Genomic DNA, 25662 nt, shown 5'->3' with positions numbered 1-25662 from the left:
TGAGAAATAAATGTTTAGTGTCTTTTTTTTTTTTTTTTTTTGTCTTTTTGTCTTTTTGTCTTTTGTCTTTTCAGGGCCAGCCCTGTGGCATATGGACGTTCCCAGGCTAGAGGTCTCATTGGAGCTACAGCTGCCAGCCTACACCAGAGCCACAGCAATGCCAGATCCCATCTGCATCTGCGACCTACACCACAGCTCACAGCAACACCAGATCTTTAACCCACTGAGCGAGGCCAGGGATCAAACCCACAACCTCATGGTTCCCAGTCAGATTCGTTTCCACTGCACCATGAAAGGAACTCCAAATGTTTGGTATTTTGTTGTGGCACCACTAACATATATACAGCTCCATGTGCATGTGTGTGTATACATGTATATATTATTATTACATATGTATATATGTATATATTCTATATATATAATTTTATGTTCAATTCTGCATTCTAGTATATTATGTACATTTTAGAAATACACATAAATATGAATTTAAAATACTGAGATTAATAACAATAACTTCCACTATCTTTTTATGCTCCATGGAAGGATTACCAAGCACACTTTATGGATGGACACACTGGTGTTCTAAAGACACATCAGCCTTTTAAAAGAGGATGCTGGGAGTTCCTGTTATGGCTCAGCAGTTTACAAATCTGACTAGTATCCATGAGAATGCGGGTTTGATCCCTGGCCTCACTCAGTGGGTTAACTCCTTGGCACCCACCACTGCTGCAATGAGATGTGGTGTAGGTTGCAGACACATCTCAGATCTGGTGTTGCTTTGGCTTTCGTATAGGCCAGCAGCTGCAGCTCCCATTTGATCCCTAGCCTGGGAACTCCCATATGCCACAGGTATGGCCCTAGAAAAAGAAAAAAAAAGGCAAAAACATGGTGCTTTACTAGACTGGGTGAATGAGTAGCCATCCTGATCTTTTTGTCAGTTTTGCCTTGGAATGTTATTCAGGATAGAAGTGCCCTGTCAAGGAAAGGAGAACACAGCCTGGGACTCAGACCACCAGCATAACTGCTGGAATCACAGCAAGATCCTTGGCTCAAACAGCTGCTTGTTGAGGCTTTGCCCCGACAAGTAGGAGCTTATGTCTCTCTTCACTCTGGATTTCTTTCATCATTGTATCAGGGTTGTGCAGATCCCCAGAAACATGAAAAAATGATGGAAGCTGTGTACAGTCTCACTCAGGCTGAAAAGGTACATTTCAATCGCAAACACCACGTCTGCTGGCTCCAGATCATCTGGAGACTTACGTGCTTACTGCTAATGTACTCATCTAACCTCAGCACCCACCTCCTGTCTCTCCCGCCCCTTGGTTACCCTGGCTTTTCTCAATACATCAGAATGTTTGTCATATCCTCTGGATTACTGAATTTTTAATCCCTGACCTAAACCATGATGCTAGGAATAAAGCCGGAAGCTGCAACGTCTGAGGCTTCATCTTCTTCCCCAAAGCTTATGGGCAGATTTATTTTAACAGCTGTTCACTACCTGACTGTAATTAGGAGACTTGTGAAAAGGTCAAGGAGAAAGAGCTAAACAGCACATCTGTTTCAATCATGAGACCATATTTCTAGGAAGCTAGAAAAACAAAAACATTGAAGAAAATCTCAACAGTCATTTTAAGCATAATTTCACTGTGATGGTAAAAGTAGGTATGTGCCTTCTTCCTTCTTAACCATCCATTTTCTAGGAATGGTTTTATAGTGAAGCCCTTGTGTCTGTCATATATTCTTTTGAACCCTGGCAAAAAGCTGACTGGATTTTCTATTTTACAAACATTATTTTTTTTAATAATCTAATTCTGTGTTAATCATTGAAAACTTTATTTCTGTTTTATGCTTTTTGATTGAAAAGCAAGGATCAACAATCCTGAATGCTCTTTTGTCTTGTCATTCAAAATGCCTTCCACAGTTTTTTATCTTTAGTTCTTTTCAAATTAAACTTCATTGGCTGAAATCATCCTCTTTCTAAAATAGAAAGGCATGCTGACTTGGACAAAGCTAAACCATGCATTTGTCTTAGTGAACTGGTAAACATAATCCTTACTGCCCCTGCTGTTGCAGCCTTAATTCCTCACCAACAACTGTGTGTGCTTGTGCTTTGAGAAGTGACAGCTGGTCCAAGTGTTGCGTTTTGACAGATATCATCAGTGGTTCAGTGTCAACCTGGGGAGACACAACAAATGGTGTTCCACAGAGGTCCCTTCTTGGGCCAGTTAACATTTTAATCAGTGGCTTAGATACTGGAATAGAAAATATGCTTAGGATGTCTGTGATGGACACTAATGTTCATGATGGGAACAGACCCAGTTCCAGAGCTTCTCTCTCTACCTTGTACTCTTTGCTATAGTTTGGAGAAGCTGTGGATGATTTTATACGAAGAAGTGGAAATCCCAGTAACAACTGCCTTTGCCACCTACACTGAATAAATTGTGAGGCAGGCCAAAGCTTCCTGTCAAGCTCTACCTACATCCTAGACTAATATCATCATCTCTTTACTCCCAGAGGACTAAAACATCTTGATTATTTACTCTCATTACTGGTTGTCACTGACTGCCTCTCTGCCTGGGTTTTCAGCACCTCCCCAGCTGTACTTTCTAAAACACAGAGCCTCATTTGGGGTTACTAATGATTTAACTGCAAACATACAAGGAAATAAAGGATATTTTAAAATTTTCAAATAATAGGAATGATTAAAAGCTAGTGAAGCTCTTAAAAGTAATACTAATAATGGAATTTCTGGTCTACATTAAATGCCAAAGGAGCAAGTCAGTCGAAGAATTCCACTCACTTTGTCTAAAAGTAAGCCCTGCCAAGTCCAGAGTCTAGATCAAGCTCTTCCATATCCAAGCTCAGTAGATTCCCAACTGCCCAGTGGGGTTGCTAATTCTTGGGTGAGGCTTCCTGGTCTTCTCTGTGTATCTTCTACTTCTGTTTCTCCAAATTCTAAGTATGTCATCCTTTCATTAGAATTACCCTTGACTCCCCTGGGACCTTCCCTTCTTCCTGGCAACTCAAAAGAATGGCTATCAGAGATCCCTTCTCTCTACCTCAGCAAGTCCTGTACTGACCTCAAAAGTATCTACTTTTTTCCCTTTGGAATTCGTACCTTCCCCTTTCTCAGGTTTATATGGTTTTACTTGCTTACTAGATGACAAATAAGGTTCATTCTTTTACTTCTTACAGTGTTCCAAACACATATATAGGTTTAATTCCCTACTGGTATAAGGCCTCAACAGTGTACCCCATCTAGATGTTAGCCTCTCTGTTCTTTAGTCTCACTAGTCTCCAGAAAGCAGAATTTCATCCCACTTAAAAAAAAAAAAAGTCACACCTTGAATGAATCCAAGTAATAATTTTTTTTCGTATTCGAGGGTAATCTCAAGTGTGCAGAAACTACTTATCTATTGAGTACCTGAAATACCCTGATTTCAAAAAATCCTTCAGTTCTTTCTTGAATATATCTATATCCCTGTTTTTTTGTTTGTTTTTTTGTTTTGTTTTGTTTTTAGTTTATGTCCCTCTCTTTTCTCCAGAATCTTACAATTATTTTAAAATAACAGACATGGTAAACATTACTAGTACTCACAAACACCCAATTCTCCTTTCCATTTCTGTCTAGGCGAGATTATATTTCCCAGCCTCTTCTAGGTAGGTGGGACCAGTAGACTGGTTCTGGCCAATGAAATGTGCATGAGTGTGATGTTCAAACTTCAAGTTGAGGCAAGAGAAAGCCTCTGAATTCTCATCTGTCTTTTTTCTTGTCATGACCCCCAGCTGTGCTCCGAATGAAGGATCCCCTTAACCTCTCCATATACCATGTGATTATATGAAATCAAAGTGCTATCTGACTCTCATTGCACATGTAGTGTGAGAGAGAAATATACTTTTGTAGTGCTAAGTAACTGATATGTCGCTGTTAATTTGTTATCAAGGTATAACCTAATTTATCCTGATTAATAAAACCGCTGTAGCATAAACAGACTCCAAAAATAATATGCTCAGTTTACACTGGTAGGAGAAGGGTATGATTTCCCAGAATGATAAATCCACTTTGATGCCCATAAACTGTGGAAGTAATTTTTTTTTAGGCAAGATAACCTTTTGATTTATTAAACGTGGACTTATTCAGGGACTTTATTCTTAGCATCTAAAGGTAAAAATTCTTTAATTTTCTGTTTGAAAATCAGATTTATTTTCATAAGACTATTTTCTTTGAAACTCTTATTTTACTCCTACTTTATATTTCTAGAACTTTCATGGCTAAGGAGGCAGTTAGAGTTTAGGTTCATGGTTCCTGCCCCATCCGTAGGCTGAACTGTGACATGCTACAAAGGGCTCCAGTGCCGTGATCCCCATCACATCCAGGAATCTGTCTGTGCTTTGCCTCCCACATCTGCCTTGACTGGCTTGTATTTTCATCCTCCCTGTGGCTTTTCTTGATACCTGGTCTCGAGACTCCATGTTTGAACTCTACTTGTTTCCCACACCCTCACTGGAGACCAAGACATCAACCCCTCTTTGTCCTTTGGCCAAAAGCTTATTTCCCCTTCCCATTCTTACATGCCGTCTCAGTTCCTGGAACTGCAGACTTCTCCGAACCCAGGCTATCTACCTCCCCATGAAAAGAGGTCAGCAGTAGGAGGTCAGATCAAAAAGTATGAAGCTCATGGGGGTAGTAATAGAAGTTATTCGTGTGTGTGATTTTAGGAAATTAATCCCAATGCTTCATATTTTTCCATGATCTTAAGTATTTCTGGGCCCACTTGTAGTTTACATCTTAAGGGCATTGTAATTCATCACTGTGTCAATGTGGTGATATCCCAGTCGTGAGAAAGAAAATACAAATCAGGGTCAGACTGCAAATTGCTTTATAAAAAGGGACCATTTTCTCCTTTTCAAGATGGGTCAGGATGGGTCAGGGAGGCACAGCTGGAAAGAGAATCTGGGTTCTTTATCCAAATCCTGTGCTTTCATTTGTGGGCAGCTGCGTTCTAAAGATTGTGAATTGTTGAGAGGATGCAGCACTCTGGGCTGAGCTTCTGTGCAAGGTGGTACCTCAGTGGTAGAGCTGAGAGCATCTGTACATACCTTATACACTGTCTAGTTTATTTAAACCACTCCATAATTCCTACACTCAGAAAGGGACACTTCCTACAAAATGTAGTTCAACATGCTTACGTATCCATTTCAATCAGTATAATTTTGCTGAACTGAATTATTTCTCTTTCACCTTCAGAGCTCACATGATTATGTCTGCCAATATTATCATAGGAAGAAAAAATAAATTTATCAAAGTAATTACTTTGAATGTATAATGACTTGTTCTCTCTCTTCCCCTGCCCTCAAATATTTCTAAGCAGAGAAATCGAGTTGTTATTATTTTATTATTCACTAATTATTAATAATTTTTTTTTTTTTTTTTTTTTTTTTTTTTTGTCTCTTGTCCTTTTAGGGCTGCACCCGCATCATAGGGAGGTTCCCAGGCTACAGGTCTAATTGGAGCTGTAGCTGCCGGCCTACACCAGAGCCACGGCAATACCAGATCCGAGCCACGTCTGAGACCTACACCACAGCTCACGGCAACACGGGATCCTTAACTCACCAAGCAAGGGCCAGGGATTGAACCAGCAACCTCATGGTTCCTAGTCAGAGTCATTTCCGCTGCGCCACGACGGGAACTCCAATAACAAAGTCTTGATCCTTCAAGGTGTTCCTTCCCTCTGGTCAGATAAAATCAATGATGACTTCTAGCAAAGACTTTTGATGATTTCAAGAATGTTAATCAGTTTCATAGCTTAGTTCATATTGCTTTTACATTAAAGAACTTCTTCGATTAGGGAATAGTTACTCTACACAGTGTAATAGACTTAATGTGATTAAGTTTAAAAAGCAGCACATCTCATCCACATCTTCCTACAGATTAGAAGATTGTTAAGGTTGAAAAGAAAGGGTCTTCCCTTCTCGACAGCTGGGTAGCCCCTTCAGTCTTCTATTTCTCTCTGTTTCTTTCCCAGCTCCTTTTTCTTTCTTTCTTTCTTTTTTTTTTTTTTTTTTTTTTTTCCTTTTTCCCTCTGTGCTACTTGGTTGGCATTGATCTGTTGACTCTGAAAGGGTAGTGTTATGTCCTTAGTATTTATTTAAAACCGTAATGTACCTCAAATCTTCATTTCAACGTAGCACATTAAGTTGGGACTGCAGTATCTACAAGATCTTTGGATACTCAGACCAAAGATACTGAACCTAAAGCTGAATCTTAAAAGAAAGGGAAGAATTTTAAAACGTCTTTCAATCCTACTATCAATAACCTAGCTGTTTTCATGTATTCTATCTTTTACATCGAAAACATGACTATGCCTATTTTTGTTTCAATTACCCAGTTGTTTTCTATTTATAATGACTGAGGTACTACAGGAACAAAAGGGACTTCTAACAAACCAGAAGCAGCATTTGTGCCCCTAAATTTATTTGTATATCCCAATGAAATGACATAGTTCTAAGAACTATTCTGAGCAATTTTGCCTATTTAGGGCATCTCAATAGTAACTATAAAAAATCAGCAAAGTCCACACTGTTTGCTTTTTCCCCAACACTGAATTTTTTTTTTCTATTCAATATATACACATAAAAATTAGTTCAAAATTACATCTTAGACCATGAGATAAACTATATCTAGTCTGTTAATTAATTCCTATGTAGGAATTACAATCAAAAGGAAATGCAAACTGTGAGAGCAAGAAGCACATCTGTCTGTTCGTTTTGGATCCTCAGCATCCAGATCATTGTTGGAACATGGTATACACTGAGTAAATATTTGTGAACTTAAAAATTAATTGACAATACATTATTGATATATGAGATTATTTTGGTTTAACTACCAGTCCTTCCTCTCTGGGTTTCTTAGTTCAGAACGGTTCCTGAATGATTAAGAAAGTAACTGTGATATTCATCTCTGGGTCAGCAGCTCCTTTGCTGTTCTGGTTCTGCATTATCATATTGGTTCTTTGTTGTTCACTCGTCTACTTTTGCATTCTGGTCCCTGACACAGCGTGATGGACAGACTGCTTCCAAAATGTACAGAGATGGAGAGAAACAGAGATAAAGAGACCAAGAGACAGAGAGGAAGGAAAAAAACAAGCACGCTCTCTCCTCTCTCTTCTTACAAGGGTGCTAATTTCACCATGAGGGCCCCATTGTCTCATCTCCAAATGCCACCACACTGGGGATTAGGATTTCAACATAGGACTTTTAGAGGGCACATTCCGTCAATAGCTATAGGGAAATTTTATTACATGAAAAAGTTTGATTTTCTCTCTGCACCCTTGTAAAAAGTAAGAATGAAAAGTAAAAAACGTAAAACCCAAGCATAACTGGGGAAATATAATATATGAAATTAGCTAGATAATTAGGTTTCTTTAGAGTGTCCTCACTTCACCTTAATAGAATTAAAATATACATACAAATTTATCCTTCTCAGAAACATTTAAAAACTTAAAATTAATTTAACCATCCCCCTTGCCAGGTAAATGAAACAGCTAAACACTTTAGTGAGGTTTTTCTGTCATAGGAAAATCCTTTCAATTAAACACATCAGCAATATATTAGAACAGTCTATGAAGTAGAAAAATGATGTCAGACCTTGAGATAACTCTAATGGCAGATTTTTTAAAAAGTAAGAATTGTAATGATTCACTGATGATTTCATGGAAAGCTCTATCTGTAGAATCCCTCCATGGGCACTAATCTTTCTGTTTAAATTCAAAATCATATAGTAAAAGCATATCAGTCCACCATCTCTAAACATCCTTTGAGTTAATCCTGATCAATCTTGTTTATTTCTCCTAGACAAGGTTTTTCAATCCGGACTATTGGCATGTGCAGTGGAAAAATCTTTGGTGCGAGGGCAGTCCTGTGCAGTGTAGGGTGTTGCTAGCCAGTTGCAATCCTCATAAAGTTGTGACAACTCAAAATGCCTCCAAAGATTGCCACATTTCCCCTGCAAGTAAAATCGCCCCAGCTGACAACCAATTAACTGCTATGGAAAAATAAACATAGACTATAACTATGAATCCTCATAAAAAGAAGATGGGGAGGGGAGAAAGAAACAACAACCTTTTGAGTCCCCTGGTGTTTGACTTGATACCTTTTAGGATTGCAGGGAAACACATTTAGAGGTAATAAGGATTTAAAACAGCAGCAGACAAAAGTGCATCATTTTAGTGTAATGGAGGAGAAACAGAGTCCTTGCAATAGTCTCAGTAAGACAGAACAATTGAAAAGTGTATCTTTAGCAACTTATGTGACTTTGAATGAATGGCAAAAAGTACCTTATCATTCTGACTGCTACTTATATGACGTCTGCACAGTTGGAGAGTCTATTTTAGGCAATTATAAATTTGATTTAAATGCAAACTATATTGTGAGCCAAATGTACTCACTAGGGCTTGAACCAATCCATTTCCATTCGATGCTCTAGAGGGAAGAGCTGGGACACACACTAAAATAACCCTATCACTCCAGTACAATAGAAACCAAATGAGTCAACCTGGTTCCTTTGTTGTTCAACTATAGCAACTCCAAATAAAGTTGCAGCTTGTGTGTTCTGCTGTTTGCTCGATCCACCTTTTTATCTTTTCCCCAGTTACTGTGATATCAAGCCTCCCACTCAAACCCCTGTGAAGATCTACAGGTACAGCTATTTTATCTCAGCTAAAGCAGCATCAGGTCAGTGGCTCTGAGATGAAAGGCAGGAACAAAGGAATTGCAACTGACAACAAGACTGTGGGGACTCTACTAACAATAAGAGTCCTAGGGCATACAGACCCTGAGGGGCCAGGCTCCTGATTCCTCTACCAGAGTAGAGGCAGGGCTCACATAAATAGGACAGAACCCCTGTGCCTGATTCCATGGAACCTGTACAGGAAAAGTGATACTAAATATTTTCTTCTTGTTTCTCTAGACGGTCTTTCCCTTATATTCAAGTGTTGCACCAGATGGAATCTCTGTATCTAGTTAAGAGTATCTGTTTGTTAATTCTGAGGTCAAGAGAAAAATGTTTCTTTTAAAAGGATTAAGTTTTCCAAGAGCACCTATCCCACTCAGGTAGATCCAGTTAAGTAGATATTGGCTGGCTCCTTCCAGATAGTGAGGCTGCCTGGAACACTTGGACCTGGTTTACTCTTGAAAGAAGACATAATAACATCTTTAGTCTTTGAACTATAAACAGTGGCTGATCTGTTGGAAGCAATTCACCAGGACCACAGGCTGTTGGTGCACTTCATCACTGGTGCTGTATACCACAAATTATAGTTTATGATTGTAGGGTGCTGTTTAGAAACTGGTAGAATATATAATTTTGTTTAATTGATTTTTTTTTGAGCACAGATATTGTCAATCAATATACTATAAGCAATGTGTATTTATGGCAGTGTTTGTTTTGTTCCAATGCACAGTGTCATCTTTGGGTCCCATGGAGAAGAAGGCACTATGACTGCATGCTAAAAATGCACCATGTCATTAAACCAGGCAGAAGCAGAAGCAGCCTTGACCTATGCGCCCTGGGACAAAAAGGAAACAGGACAAGTCTAGTGTAAACCGGGAAGTGATTCTAAGTAAAATACAAGAACCAGCTAAAAAGCCAAAACAGTCCACTCATAAAACTGTTAGAACTAGTAAGAGCTCTGTAAATGACCACACAAATAAAAAATATACAACAAATTGACATAGTTCTGATACGCTAGTACAAACACAACAGAAAATAAGTGAGAAGTAAGATAACTGTTATCTTTAAAAAAGCATGTGTGGCCTGTACGTACAAACAACACAAAAAACAACAAATATATTACTCAGATACATGCAAAGAAATACGTAAACGCAGAGACATGCCACATTCCAGATGAGGAACAACAATTAATGCATAAATCTAATCCAAGCCCAGTCAAAATGTCAGTGACATTTTCCTTTTAAGTCTTGAAAGTTGATTTCAAAATCCATCCACAAGAAAAAGGGTGGGAAGTAGCTAAGAACGAGGAAAAATAACAATCTTAGACAAGATTAGCCTGCTCAGATGTTAAAACACATCCTGAAACTGTAATTATTAAATTAGTACAAAAGAGTGAACAGGTAATTTGAAAATAAATTCTTTTATCTAATTTAATATATAATAAAGTAGACACATTAATCGGTGTGTCAAGGATGAGTTATTTGCTACAAGGAGGTAGGACAACTGGTTAGGTATTTAGAAAAAAAAATAGATCTCAAATAAGACAGCAAAACTGATTATAGATTATTTAAAGATTCTAATGTAAAAATTTAGACTAGAGAGAGGCAGAAGAAACTGCTTTGCCAAGAGATGTGAAAAGCACCTTATTAAAATAGTTTTAATAAAATGGGAAATTATTTTTATAACATTATAAGTTAAAATGGGTAAAATTTTACATTAAAAATATATTTTAAATTTTGTGTAGCATTTTGCATGCAGAAACAAATCAAAGCATTAATTTTTCTTTAGCAGATGATACAGTCTTTGGATATTTGTAATTTTCTGGGTTTTGATAAAAAGCAATAAATTTGCAATTTAATCAAATAATAAATTCGCAAATTAAAGACAGTTTCTTTAAATTTAAGAACTTCTTTAAACAACTTTAGAGCCCTCGCTCCTCATCAGGTCTCTTTCTTTCCCTTTAGCAGTCAGGCTTTCCTTCTCAGGTCCTTCCTGAAATGGTTCCTGGATATAGAAGGGGGTTAAATACATTTTGGTCTCAGAGAAATGAAGCTTTGATTGCCTGCTGGCCTATATTTCTCTGTTGTTCTCCACTGCAGTCAGGTGGATTAATCTTAATCCATTAATCTTAATCCATACCTGCGCCTGCAATCTCTTAGAATTTAGCTAATTTACAGTTGTTGTAATGGTATATATTCCTAAAATTTTTCTGACATGCCATGATCTCTGATCTCAAGGCCATCATATGTGAGGCTTCCCCCTTGCAAGCCCGGGCTTCTCCTGCTACACAAGCTGTCTCAACTCTTCTGAACTGGGCATTTAGAAACCCAGATTTTAGGAAAAGTAGATTTTCCCCTTGTTCCATACCAATCATGGAGAATGAGGCAGCGAGGGATACTATATCAGATTCATATGCTAGACACTGTCTCAGCCTTTTTTTTTTTTAAACTTGGGGCTTTCTCCTCATTGCTACATGGGGCATGAGAACTTCATCCTACAGGAAAGCTAAGGTAGGAACAGTCAGGGTCCTTGTATTCCTGGACTTTTTTTTGCCCAAAGTAGACTTTCTTCTCTGTAAGGGTCTGGGTGGGGAAAGAAAGTTTTTACCTCTTTTTTCATTTTAGTTTTTTTTGGTTCTTACCTGGAAAAGAGTTTTGCAACATGGAGCTAAGAGGCATGAGAAAGATGGGTGAAGGTATCGTCAGAGACCTAGAGCTGTAGGAAGAGGGAGCCCTGGACCCATAGAACTTCTGTAAGCCTGAGCTGTGGAAGGTGTAGGGAAAGGGAGCAGGCAAAGACTCAAATGCTCCTACTTTTCCTTTTAACTGAGATTTAGCAGATTTCCTTGAGTGAATATTTCTGTATTTTCTATATTCCCTTAAGACAATATCCAGAGACTAAATTATTTTTTAAAATATTTTTCTCCAGTTGAATAGTAGGGCAGAGTATTTGTCAAGCTCCTCAAACCGCTAATACAAATTTTTGCTAATACAAAAATTCTAAATTACTTCTTTTCCAGTCTATTAATCTGTCATTTTACTTTAGTTAGTCTACTATTAAGCCCAGTTATTGATTTCTTAATTTCAGTTACTATAATTTTTATTTCTAATTAAATAGAAATAGAATTTCTGCTCAATAGAATTTTCTGGAATCATGGAAATGTACTATAATCTATATGGTTTCATATGGTAGCCATGAACTACATATGGCTATTTGGCTCTTGAAATGTGTGTCATGTGACGAAGGAACTGACTTTTAAGTTTTATTTAACTGAGATTAATTTAAGTTTAAATAGCCACAAGTGGCTAATGGCTAATGTTTTAGACAGCGTAATTTTAGAACTGCCTTTTTTTCTTTACTTCTCTGCTGAAATTCTTAACCTGTTTCTCTATTTCACTGAGTGTGTTATAGTTGTTAAAGACAGTGTAAATTACCTGTTGGTCTCTCTTCTGCCTGTGGTTTTCCTTTTTTCTTATATATTGGTCCTTTATTGTATCACGATGAGTAAATTTTTATTAGCTACCTTAGCTGCATTAGATTAGAACTGTAGATGTAAAATTGTGGAAGCTCTGGATCATAGTATCCTCTGCTAAAACTACAGGGTTTTCATTCGGCAGGCAGGTAACTTCTTTAGTACAAAAGACATTAATGTTTTATCGTGCTGTTTTTGGCTGACTCTGTAGCCTTATGTAAACCATGCAACCAGCTCTCAATCTCAGTTTCCTCACCCGTAAATAGGCCTCATATTCCTCCTGCTGAAAGCAAAGTCTGTAAAGGTAAATAACCAGTTTCTGAAAATTTCGTGAAATCTACATGGCAATAAAAATATGAAATTCCTATTAGCAATGCATTCATTCATTTTGCATATATTCAGCAGTATTTTTGTAGGTTGCTAGAAAATAAAAACAGGATTTTGTTGAGTAAAACCTGTTCTTGCTGTTACAGACAAGTTACTTGTGTATTTGTACATTATGACTAATTGTTTTTGAATGGTCCATGATAGAAAAAAGTACCTGTTTTTCTGAAGGCAATGAATGGTTATAAAATCAGCTATTAATTAATGGTTTTGCACTTGGGAGTGGGAATAAATTTAACTCTCCTATTAGTTTGCACTCTCTCATGAGATTTCACAATGTTAGGAAAGAGTTTGAATGCTAGCCAGAATCCTAGGCCACAGTAGTTTCTCTGATATACATTGAAATCTCAAGTCATCGAGAAATAAACTTTGATAGGCTCAGTGGCACCATTTTTGTTTATTTTCTTCAGAAAATGTGTCAGATTATTTTTCATTGGGTACACACATTTTCTTATTCTAATCATTTAACCATAGCACGAAGGAAAGATTGCTTCCTTATCTTTCATTTTATTAGGAAGGAAAAAAAGTTACCTTGTACTTAAAACATCATCTTCCTGTAAACAGAATGATTAACTTGATACTGTGCCAAGTAACTTAAGAGTATCTAGATAAGATTAAGGGTATTTATTTTGCCAAATTCATGAGATTACTCTTCTCTTTTATTTTCCTATCACATAAGCCAAGAGTTTTTCATTACCCACTCAAAAACTGTTGCGTTTCCGCCCTAAATTCCAGCAGTCCTTTGAATGCTTTGACATTATGTGGTATCTGAACAGAGCAATCTTATCTGTAGTATAAAAAAGTTTTCACTGTAAAACAATTTTTATTTTTCAAAAACAAAATTGTTTTCAAAATCAAGTGCGTATCATATGTTCTTTTCAACTCACATCCTGACAAATAACTGATACTGACCATCCATTGCTCTTCAAAAGACCCATGATTCCCTATTAGAAGACTGCCAAGTTAAAAATGTCTTTAAAAACTTGCTTAAAGGTTCATTTCCTTTCCTGTCTCCTCCACAATATATTCAATGTGTTTGATTGGGGTAATAACACCCAGCAGTTGGGGAAGACAGAAACAGCCACCTTGATTACTCCCTTGGCATGCCTGTGCATGAACAGAGCCTTGATGCATGAACAGAAATGTCAAGGTCATAATCGCCATCTTGGGAGTAAAGCATGATTGTTCCTCTCTTACAAGAAAACTAATTGAGATATTAAAACATGCTCAAATGTTCACATGGCCTAAACCCAAGTAGCTACGTATAGATAAAGATCTGCAGTGGGGCAGATCGCACTGGATAAATACACCAAGTATCCAGGCAACTTAACAGCTGTTTAATTACTTCTCTTCATTAATTCCAGTTTCAGGAAAAACTAAAGAAAAACCAACAGCAATAGCAATACTATGTGTAATGGCATACCTCTGTGTTAATACTTTTCAGCATGGTACCTAGCAGAGGAATATACAAATTATACAAATTAAGTGTTTGGGCGTTACAAACATCCTGGCAATAAATTTGATTTAAAAAACTCTCCAACTACAGTTACCATGACTGGAAAGACTCATTTCTTTCAGCTGTTATTTCTAATGCTGCTAAAGAGATGCATTGGGGAAACACTTATCATAAGTACTAAATCAGCATTACAGATATACGCCAAGGGACCAGATGAAACTATAATTGCAACCAATTTGTTTTTCAGATGCGGTTTGTTTATTTTTTCAGAGTTGATAGATGGCCAGGTTTTTAAATATAATATATATATTATATGATATATTGTATATATTATAATATATATCTGTCATGACCCACACCCAGGAGACTGACACAAATATTCTCAAAAGCATCAAGAAGTATTAGTGAAAAGTGGTGGAATAAGTATAGATAGGAAGAAATGAATAATCAGATGGTTTATTTCATGCTTGGCATTTGCAAAATGTCCCTTCAAAGTGACACAGTGGCATGGATACTGTACTTACACCCAGGAGGTTGGGACAATGAGGAAATAAATTTCTTAAACCGGGGCTTGTCAACCTTGGTACTATTGTCGTTTTGGACTAGATAATTCTTTGTTGTGAGGGTCTGTCCTCTGTATTCTAAAATGTTTAGCAGCATCACTGTCCTTCACTGACTAGATACCAGTTGTGACAATCAAAAATATCTCCAGACATTTCCAGATGTTCTCTGAGGGGGGAAAAAAATGTTCCCACTGGTTAAGAACTACTAGAGTTAAAGAGGACAGGGACATACAAACACTTGCGTTAATGTAGCATAATATTATCATATCACTTCTAGGAAAACTGTAGATTTTGGGGGTCACCCATTTGTTTCCTTGTTGCTTCTTTATCTACAGCAGTATCCCAAACCTCAAATCTCTCAATTAGTACTTTCCTGTCTCATAAGAAATTCAGGTTTTTATTTCCTTTTTTCATCTTTCCTGGGAATTTCTTATAGGAGTCCTTGGAGAGCCAACATTCTGACATGAACAGAGCTATCTTTTGCAGTCCTGGAGCCCTTATGTTCTAGTATCCATTCTTCTGGTCATCCCTGACCTTTTTTTCTCAAGGGTTAATTCCTTGTGTAATTGCCAAGTTGCCACACCCAGGCTTTGTTTTTGATGTTTTCTTCCTCTGACCATCAGGGGGAAAAAAAGTTTTTTTCTTTATATAACTAGTCTTTTCAAATGTTTTCTCATAGCAGGTAGTGTGGACCTTTGATAGATTCTTCCCTTATACTATGTCATTCTCTTTCCCAGAACGGAAGGCGGAGCAGTGTTAGGGGATGGTGAAGCCTAGTCTTATATTTGCCCTAAAAACATTATTGCTCTTTTCTACTCAGGCTCTACTGCTCTATCAGACGTATTTTTTTACTTGGAGATTTTGCTATAGTCTTTTGTCCCATACAAACCAAGATCTATTACTTGAAATCTATTTCTGTGCCCTAGAACATTCCAAAGCAGTTAAGAAGCATGTTGATTAAATTATAATGGTTAGAAGATGACTCTGCCCAACAGGAGAGAAAGAACCTCCATGGACTAATGAGGTTTAACTTCCAGCTCCTTCAGATAGAGTTTTACATCTGACTTAGCCTCAAATATTGTTATATATTTTTGTTTTATAGCTGGAAACTTTACTAAATATTTTTATTTGTTAAAATAGTTCTGATTCTAATTTATCCATGAGTTTTATAGTAATTTTCCATTTTTTAAACTTGATACATTTCAAAATTTATTTAATAGAATGTATGGATGAAAGATGGAGAAATATAGGTAGTTTCCACTCTTCATGGTGTGATGTTAATTAAAACTTGTATATATGTATCAAAACTGTGTCCCTGCTTTGCATGGTTTCATGGTAACTGAGAAATTGGGCCTTTTGAGAATATAGTTCGATCTCCATGTTTTACAGTTGGCACAATGTTGTGCAAAATGAAGACTGCCAGTATTGAATAAAATTCATGAAGGAGGACTTGCTGGTTCATATTAAAACACATGATAAATATTAGAAATGAAATACAGTTGTTCTTTACATAAGAATAGTTATCTGGAGTTCCCATCATGGCACAGTGGAAATGAATCCGACTAGGAACCATGAGGTTGTGGGTTCAGTCCCTGGCCTTGTTCAATGGGTTAAGGATCTGGCATTGCCGTGAGCTGTGGTGTAGGTTGCAGATGAGGCTCAGATCTGATGTTGCTGTGGCTGTGGTGTAGGCCGTCAGCTGTAGCTCTGATTGTATCCCTAGCCTGGGACCCTCCATATGCTATGGGTGTGGCTCTAAAAAGAAAAAAACAAAACAAAACAAAAAAAAATAAGAATAGATAGCTAGCACAGAGGAAAAATAATGGAGACATGAAAGTAAAGATTCAAATTTAGTGTATTATATGCATAATTTTTTTCTTTCTTTTTGGACCTGGATCATACATATTGTCATCCTCCATTACACAAATGACCCCCTTTTATCTTAATCACTTAATTAATTGATTTATTCATACTATAGTAAATACCTATGAAACTGTTATCCAAGCCAAGAACAAGAAGAGTACAAAAATCTTATCTAAATCATCCTTTAGAGACTCTTTGACTCCTCACGTTTAGCCACAACAATATATTTTGTGTCATTCCTTTGAATTCTAATTATCTTTATGTATATATATTGCATATATAAGCATTGTTTTATTTAGTTTTACCTTGCTTTTGAACTTTTTAAAAAACATACACCATTGTGAGCTCCGAACTTACCTTTTCATTCAATACTGCATTATTGTAACTGTATTATTAATAATGTGTATAGCTATAGCATACTTACTTTCACTGCTGTATTATTTCTACTGTTATTTACTTCTTCTCTAGTTGATGGGCACTGAATTGCAACCCCTCTCCCCCTTTTTTTTCTGTTAAAAACAGAGCTTCTAGGAAGATATGAATGTTCCTTCACCCTTTTCCTGACACACATATGTTTCTGTGTGTGTTATGACATAGGGATATGTTTTCATTTTTTCATACCCTAATTTTCCCAGCTCCATTACTAAGCAGTCCTTTATTTTCTCTGTGATCTGGCCATCTTCTAGTCTTTTTCTAAAAGATGTCTATTTGCATTCTTTATTTTAATTGTTTTTTTCTTTTTATTGTTGCACCTGTGGCTATGGAAGTTCCCTGGCTAAGAGTCAAACTGGAGCTGCAGCTGCCAGCCTATACCAGAGCCATAACAACACTGGATCTGAGCCCATCTCTGACCTTTGCCACAGCTTGTGGCAACACTGGAGCTTTACCCATTGAGTGAGGCCAGGGATTGAATCCACATCCTCACAGACACTACGTTAGGTTCTTAACTTGGTGAGCCACAATGAGAACTACTGTTTGCCTACTTTAAAGCAGCTGCCTAGGGTCCATTTTCTGAGAAGCATGTAGGAGCTGACTGAGAGCCTAATATTTGTATGCAACTACAACATATGACATAACCAAGGCAATCTTGAGAAATAAGAGCAAAGCTGGAGGCATCACACTTTCTGATTTAAAACTATATTACAAAGCTATAGTCATGAAAATGGTGTGGCATTAGCATAAAAATTGCCATATAGCTCAGTGGAACAGAGTAGAAAGCCTAGAAATAAATCCACACATATACGTTCAATTGATTTATGACAAAGGAACCAAAAATGTAAAATATGAAAAGGATAGTTTTTTCAAACAAGGCAGTTTGTACCATGGTATCTTGCATTGCCATCTCTGGAAGAGGCAGATGTCCAAATGGCAGCTTTTTCTCTTGAAAGACATCGTGTGTGTTATTTCTAATCCAGACATAAGGATGTCCCATCTTAGACAGTCAAGGCTTTTTTGACTCAGATAGTGGCTCCTCATGGCTCATCCTCAATTTTGGTCATTTCAACCTTGACACAGGGAATAGGTTATAGAAGATGCACATGTCCATGCCTTGCCATTTTCCCAAAGGGCAACTGTTCCTGTTGTCTCTTTGCTCTTCTCAGCAGGGTCATGCCATTCTAGCCAGTCTCTCTGCTTTAGACTCTTTTGTGTGTCACATCCTGATTTCTACCTCCCTCAAATTTCAGGAAATATATGTCTAGCTTCTGTGCCATTATCAAAGCTTCCTTGTTTGGCTTTTTAAAGGAGAGGAAAACACTTTTTTTCTCCGACACTTGCAGTGTCCTCTATTGTTGGTCTCTTTAAACATTTAATACACTTTTAGCTCTCTTATAAATCCTGGATGTGGATGAGGGATTAATGTTTATTGAGCCAGTTTTTGACACCTCCTTTTAAAGTCCTGTATAGAAAAACTGGGCGTTTGATTTGGAATGTGAGAGTAGCACCTACTGTTCTCAGAATTGCAGTCTCAGCCGAAGCTGCAAACAGGAAGAGTCCCATGTGAACTGTTGTACTAGCTCATAGGAAAGCAGGCAAAAAAAGAAAAAAATTAAGTAGATTATTTGCAGAAGAACTTTGTTCAGAATTTCAACAAAGTATGGAAATATGTTCAAACTCATGAGTAATATAATTAGGGATTATTTTGTATTAGACTTCTAAAATTTAATAACAAGTGACAAATTTTATATTTTTAATAAGTGTAAGGATATTCTTATGCCTTGCTGATGGAAATGTGAATTCTACATCCCTTCTGAAAAGCAATCCGCAAATTCTATTAATTTTTTTTAACTTATAAACCTGTTGACCCAGCAGTTCTACTTTGGGATTCTGTCCTTTTGTCTTATAAAAATGCAAGTGCTGGTGTATAACAATATCTTATCAAGGATATGTATTTGGATTTCAGCATTATTCAGTGTGCAAAGATATAAAGTACTAATAATTAATGGGTAAAAACTAATTAGCAACAATGAAAATGCCCTTGGAGTTCCACCATTGTGGCTCAGTGGAAATGCATCTCACTAGCAACCATGAAGACACAGGTTCAATCCCTGGCCTTGCTTAGCAGATTAAGGATCTGGCATTGCCATGAGCTGTGGTGTAGGTCAGACCTGGCTCAATCCTGTGTTGCCATGGCTGTGGTGTAGGCCAGCAGCTGTAGCTCTGATTTTACCCCTAGCCTGGGAACCTCCATATGCCATGGGTGTGGCCCTAAAAAGACTAACTAAATAAATAAATGAAAATGTCCCTAATAAGAGAAGAGATGGTTGAATAAACTTAAAATATTATGCAACCTTTAAGAATGATTAGTTAGGAGTTCCCATCATGGGTCAGTGTTTAACAAATCCAACTAGGAACCATGAGATTGCAGGTTCGGGTTATTTGCCTGGCCTCACTCAGTGGGTTAACAATCCTGCGCATTGCCATGAGCTGTGGTGTAGGTCGCAGACGCAGCTCGGATCCTGCATTGCTATGGCTGTGGTGTAGGCCAGTGGCTACAGCTCCAATTAGACCCCTAGCCTGGGCATATCCATATGCCACGGGAGCGGCCCTAGAAAAGGCAAAAAAAAAAAAAAAAAAAAAAAGAATTATTAATTAAGGGAAGTACCCATTGTGGCTCATGGATACTAGCCCGCCCGACTAGTATCCATGAGAATGAGGATTTGATCCCTGGCTCCCTCAGTGGGTTAAGGATCCAGCGTTTCTGTTCTCGTATCCCATGTGGCTGTGGCTGTGGCTATGGCATAGGCTGGCAGCTACAGCTCCAATTCAGCCTCTAACCAGGGACCTTCCATATGCCACAGGTATGGCCCTAAAAAGCAAAAAAAAAAAAAAAAGATTAATTAAAAATGTATTAATTCCCTTGTTGGTATTCACTATGGATAATTATTGAGTTAAACAGAAGGGAGATACAGAAAGATATATGATGACTATTTTGAAAAAATTTTGTACTTTTAAATGTACATATTTATGTGTCTATAGGAGATATATTATAGGAACATGGAAATAAATATGAAGAATTACGAATTACTTGGGGTTGTTGATATGAATGGTATGAATAGATTAAGGGAATAGAAAATTGGAGGAGGCAAACAAAAAAGCAGTACACATGTATGAATTTATATTTATGTATGTATGTCAATTTTACATGCATATATAATAAAGCAAGACGATAAAACAAAAATAATAGCATAGGGCTCTGAATATTAATAGGGAAACAGAAGATTGGGGAAAAGCTTGTTAGCTCATAATTTTAAGCAGAAATTGATCTTCTGTCATTCTTAATGACATAATAAATTGAGCAAGTCACTGCCAATATGATATTTAATCACTAGACATAATTATAATTGAAGATACAAAAATCAAATAATAAAACATGTGGTGTTAGCATCAATTTTGAATCTTCCTTAGGCTCACATTTGTCCAGAGTAAACTTCCATAGCAGAGGATTTATTTGTGCCTAAGTATCAAACCAAAGAGAGAGAGGGAAAAAAAAGCTTTAATTAGTCGATCCTTGATACCGTGATGGTGATTTCTTCCTTAGTACATACACTGTCTCTGTTACAACATTGTTAGTGTCTAGTTGACTTTTCAAGCCTGAGAACCAAGCTCTAAGGACGTAAAAGGCAAACAGTATATTCTTGCTTATTTGTGTAGACATAAATTCTTGCTCTAACAGAATGGTTCTCAATGGTATAGTCCTTTGGGTACACAAAATCTTTTTCAGGTACACAAAGTTAAAAACTTCTTTTGTAATACTTCTACATAATTATTCGCCCTTTTCACTCTCCATTAGTATAATGGAGTTTTCCAGAGGCTGCATGATATTGGATATTGTAACAAATTGGATTCAGAGGCAGATACCAGAATTTAGCTGTTTTCTATTTTTTTAAATATCATTATTTTTCATAAAAATCATTTATATTAACTCATGGAGAGTTTAATATTATATTAAATAATTATAATTTTTTGTGTTAATTTTAGTGTGATAAGTTTCACTAGATATAACCCACATAAACACAAGCATTTTTGGGGGGAGGGGTCTCAATAATTTTAAGAATGTAAAAGGGGTCTTGAGGCAAAATGTTAGAGAACTGCACAAATAGTGTGTTAAGCTCCCCCCTTTCACACAAGACTACGACCATTTTGGAGGGCATGTATTACAGTAGGAAAAAGCTGGAGATGAAGAGTACAGATGCATTCGTATGTCATTAACAGAATGGGGGAGCAATGAAAAAAAACGACCAGCTTCAATCATAAGCAAGACACACAAGAAAATACAGTAATGAAATAGGTTGCCGTTTTTTATCAGCTGTAAAATTAGCATTCTCATACACTTTTGTTGGGGGTGTAAACCAGTCACAGTTTAGGGAAACAATGCCTATCAAAGTACAGGTGCTTTTTCCACTTTAACTGAATCACACCCCTTTTCTGTATGCCACATATGGATATGTTAATGTCGTCCTAAGTTAGCGATAATAAGGTCACAGCCATATTCAGGGTAGCACTGTCTGTGACCACACGCACAGACACACAAAAAGGGAAAAACTGAAGTGCCCATAAACAAGAGAGTTACACAGTAAATTATGGAATGTACATTCAATGGAATTCTATGAACCAAACTGGAATAATGTAGATTCTGTGTCTAATACAAATTATTATAATTATTGTATTTCAGATATTTAAATTATAGAATAGTGTGAATACTACACGCTCTATGTATTTTAAAAGAATTGATGTAGAGATGTAGAAATGTAGAAATTCTAGTACGTGAGTAAGTGTGCAGGGAGTATGAAGTTATGTAAGACTGGGCCACATTTGTATTTGTATAGCTATTTTCTAGATATAAACACAAAGCTCAGTTAATAATGATTACTTCTTACAGTAATAAAGGTGGGGTCATGGAGGCTTTGGGGGTTTACTTCATATCTATTTATCTTCCTTGAATTTTCTGAAATCATGAGCATGGGCATTTTTCTGAATAAATTTTTAAAAATGATTTTTGATTATTCAAAATATTTCAATGTGAAGAGTATCTTCTTTTAGGAGTTAGCCTTCATGAAAATAGGATTACATACAGACATAAAGGGATTCTGTTTTTTTGTTTTTTGGGTTTTTTTTGTCTTTTCTAGGGCCCCTCCTGCAGCATATGGAGGTTTCCAGGCTAGGGGTTGAATCGGAGCTGTAGCCGCCAGCCTACGCCAGAGCCACCACAACGCAGGATCTGAGCCGCGTCTGCAACCTCACAGCACCGCAACGCCGGATCCTTAAGCCACTGAGCAAGGCCAAGGATCGAACCTGCAACCTCGTGGTTTCTAGTCAGATGCATTAACCACTGCGCCATGATGGGAACTCCAAGACACAAAGAGATTCTTGAAAGAACACTGAAAAGCTAATATAGGTGCGTGTGCCCTATGGTAAAGTTACATTCCAACCAATAAGCACTTCTAAGCATGTGCCGGATGCACAGCCTGTAATCTATGATGCTTCAGGGACCTAATATAGACTCTACCAACCCAACACTTAGCCAGCATGAGCTCCAGTATCCTTTAATCTAGGTCTGCAGCAAAAATAGCCTAAGATTGAGAAAAGAGGGATCCACAGGAGCTTGTAAAATTAGGTGGAATTAAAGTTCTAGGAAATACTTTCCCTCAGGAAGATGATTAATATTTCATGGTTCTGACAGGACATATGCCTAAGGGCAGAAGTGACAGGCAGAGGAAGGATAAAGAAGACAGAGGTAAGAAGCAGCAGCTTCCCATCAGTGACAGTAACAGCATTTTCTCTGTCTAGAGAATAAGGCTTGATATTGTTAAAGCTGACCCGGGGCTATGACCAAAAAATTAATAGATATTATAAAATGACAGTGTAACACTCTATGATATTATATCTATGTAGCATATTACACATTATGCATATTAAATGTCATATGTTCTATCCATATATCAAATGACTAATATAATTTGATAGTATCTTATTACAGTTTTCAGTTTGCCCTAGCCGTTATTACCTCTTCACAATCATTTCAGGGAGATGTTATTCCTTTTTGAAGGGAGGAAATGAAATCTCCTGAGAGGCTGAGGACTTCTTCAAGGTCTCACAGCCAGTGAGCGGTAGAGCTAGGTCCCTGACATCAAAATCCTTAAAAATTTCACTGTGCATATTATTTATAGATTGCATGGCCTTTCACAGCTTATGTCACACAGGGACCAAATTCTCTGTTTTGTCCACTGATCTTGAATACCAATTTCTTATTTGTTTTTTTTGTTTGTTTGTTTGTTTATTTTGTCTTTTCAGGACTGCACCTGAAGCATACAGAGGTTCCCAGCCTCGGGGTCGAAACAGAGCTACAGCTGCTGGCCTACACCACAACTCACGGCAACACCGGATCCTTAACCCACTGAGTGAGGCCAGGGATCAAACCCACAACCTCATGGTTCCTAGTCGGATTCATTTCCACTGCGCCACGAGACGGGAACTCTGCCAAGACCAGCTCAGCAGGATGGGGCTGAAGAACAGGTGCTGTGAAACTTAAGGGAAAAAGTTGGAGTTCCCGTCGTGGCGCAGTGGTTAACGAATCCGACTAGGAACCATGAGGTTGCGGGTTCGGTCCCTGCCCTTGCTCAGTGGGTTAACGATCCGGCGTTGCCGTGAGCTGTGGTGTAGGTTGCAGACGCGGCTCGGATCCCGCGTTGCTGTGGCTCTGGCGTAGGCCGGTGGCTACAGCTCCGATTCAACCCCTAGCCTGGGAACCTCCATATGCCGCGGGAGCGGCCCAAGAAATAGCAACAACAACAACAACAACAAAAAAGACAAAAGACAAAAAAAAAAAAAAAAAAAAAAAAAAAAAAGTTAACATAAAACCAGACACACAGACATTTACCTTAAGTAAAGGTGGGAACCGAGGGACTCAAGCTCTCAGGGACCAAGAGCACCGCCTCAAGAAACCACACTGCTTTTATTGTGCTCTTTAGGATGATGTCAAGTGAGGAGGGGGCTATAGGTGGAGGATTTAGGGTTTTTTTTATTATTTTATAAGTTCTTTTATTATTTTAAAAGTCACATAGCTGGTAGATAGTTAAGCTTTTACTCTGACCTTTAGGCATTTAACAATCATTAGCATTTGAGGAAGGTTGGCATTAGCTATCTAGGCATAGCATTCCAGAGAATCCTCACTGTGCTTCCACATATGGCATGCAGCATATGCCTATCTGCGGCAACTGGGGTGCCTAGGTTTACACTTGGTTCTCTTTGCTAATGCATATTCTCTTATTCTTTAGAGGACATATCATGCTTATGCAAATGGCATGCCAATCTGCACAGGTCCGCGTGCCTAGACCAACGCATTATGTCCTCATTCAGCTGACCGTATGAATAACTTATGCCTTTAGGTCTTTGTTCTTAAGCTTAAGTCATTTGCCAGCACTGTGACTGTTTTTCAAGCAGGAAGATGGGGTAAAGTAAAGCAGAACAAGATGGAATTTCCAACAAAGAGGCTAAACAAATACTGTGGAAACCTGTCTTGCGACAGAACTCCTCCAATTTTTTATTTGTTGTGAGCTCTTATTTCATCACTAGCAAACACTGATGGAGCACCTATTGTGTCCAGGGACTGTAGATATAAATTGAAATGAGAAATAATCTATGCTTTGAAGAGGCTAATAATTGATTTTATGAAACAGGAAACATATAGAAAAAGAAAAGTACCATATGGCAAGAAATGGCAAGGGCTAGATTTAAAAAAAAAAAAGTCATAAAATGATATGGGAGTTCAGAAAATTGAAGCTTTTATCAAGCTCTGTGGTATTAGGCAACTTGCTTAATTTTTCTTAGCTTCAGTTTCCTTATCTGTAAAGTGAGTTTGTCATGAGGATTAAATCAGATCAACATATAAAGCACCAAGTGCCTGAAACATAGAGAGCATTTAATAAACAGAAACTGGGGGAGTTCCAGTCGTGACTCAGTGGTTAACAAATCCGACTAGGAACCATGAGGTTGCAGGTTCAATCCCTCACCTCGCTCAGTGGGTTAGGGATCTGGCGTTGCCTGTGGTGTAGATCGCAGACACAGCTCTGATCTGGCGTTGCTGCGGCTGTGGTATAGGTAGGCAGTTGTAGCTCCAATTAGACCCCTTGCCTGGGAACCTCCATATGCCTCGGGAGTGGCCCTAGAAAAGGCAAAAACACAAAAAAATAAAAATAAAAAAAAAAACAGGAACTGGTATTAATATTTTCCACCCTTCCTTCCTCCTCTTTTCTTTTTTCTTCCTCTTCCTCATCTTTCCAGAAATCTCAGATTAAATAACATGAAAGACCTCAGTAAGCCTTTTAAGGAAGATTCTGAGAAGTGAAAACTCATGAGGAAGAAAAAATTAACACAGGGAACGTAGCAAGTGAATGCGTTTCTAATATCAAATTTAGAAATATAACAACATTTAAGAGAATAACTATTTAAAGTTTTATGAACATATACATGTTATTTGGGGTTCGAGAATGCTAGATAATTAGCACCCCTCTTACCTACCTTTTTCCATTCTGGCTCTGAACCAACTGAGAAATTAAAAAACAAAATGAAACAAAACTTAGCAAGACAAATGAAGGCTTTTGTCATCGCCATTGTTACTAAAAATGCTGAGTTGAAAGACTTAGTTAAAAAATAGAAAAATAAAAGACTTTGTTAAGCATAACAGCCAAAGGAG

General features: G+C 37.6%; 1 long non-coding RNA gene across 1 annotated transcript in view; it reads left to right on the top strand.

The window, feature by feature from the left end:
• Positions 1-25662, top strand: part of LOC146403585 (uncharacterized) — a 276598-nt gene that overhangs the window by 54471 nt on the left and 196465 nt on the right. The gene's annotated exons all lie outside the window — the stretch shown is intronic.

The sequence above is a fragment of the Sus scrofa genome, chromosome 5 (genome assembly GCF_054392235.1).
Source record: "Sus scrofa isolate SSC_HxYL_T2T_F1_AM1 chromosome 5, Sscrofa_HxYL_maternal_Yorkshire_Landrace_v2.0, whole genome shotgun sequence".
Lineage (NCBI taxonomy): Eukaryota > Metazoa > Chordata > Mammalia > Artiodactyla > Suidae > Sus > Sus scrofa.
This window is presented reverse-complemented; position numbering and strand designations above follow the sequence as displayed.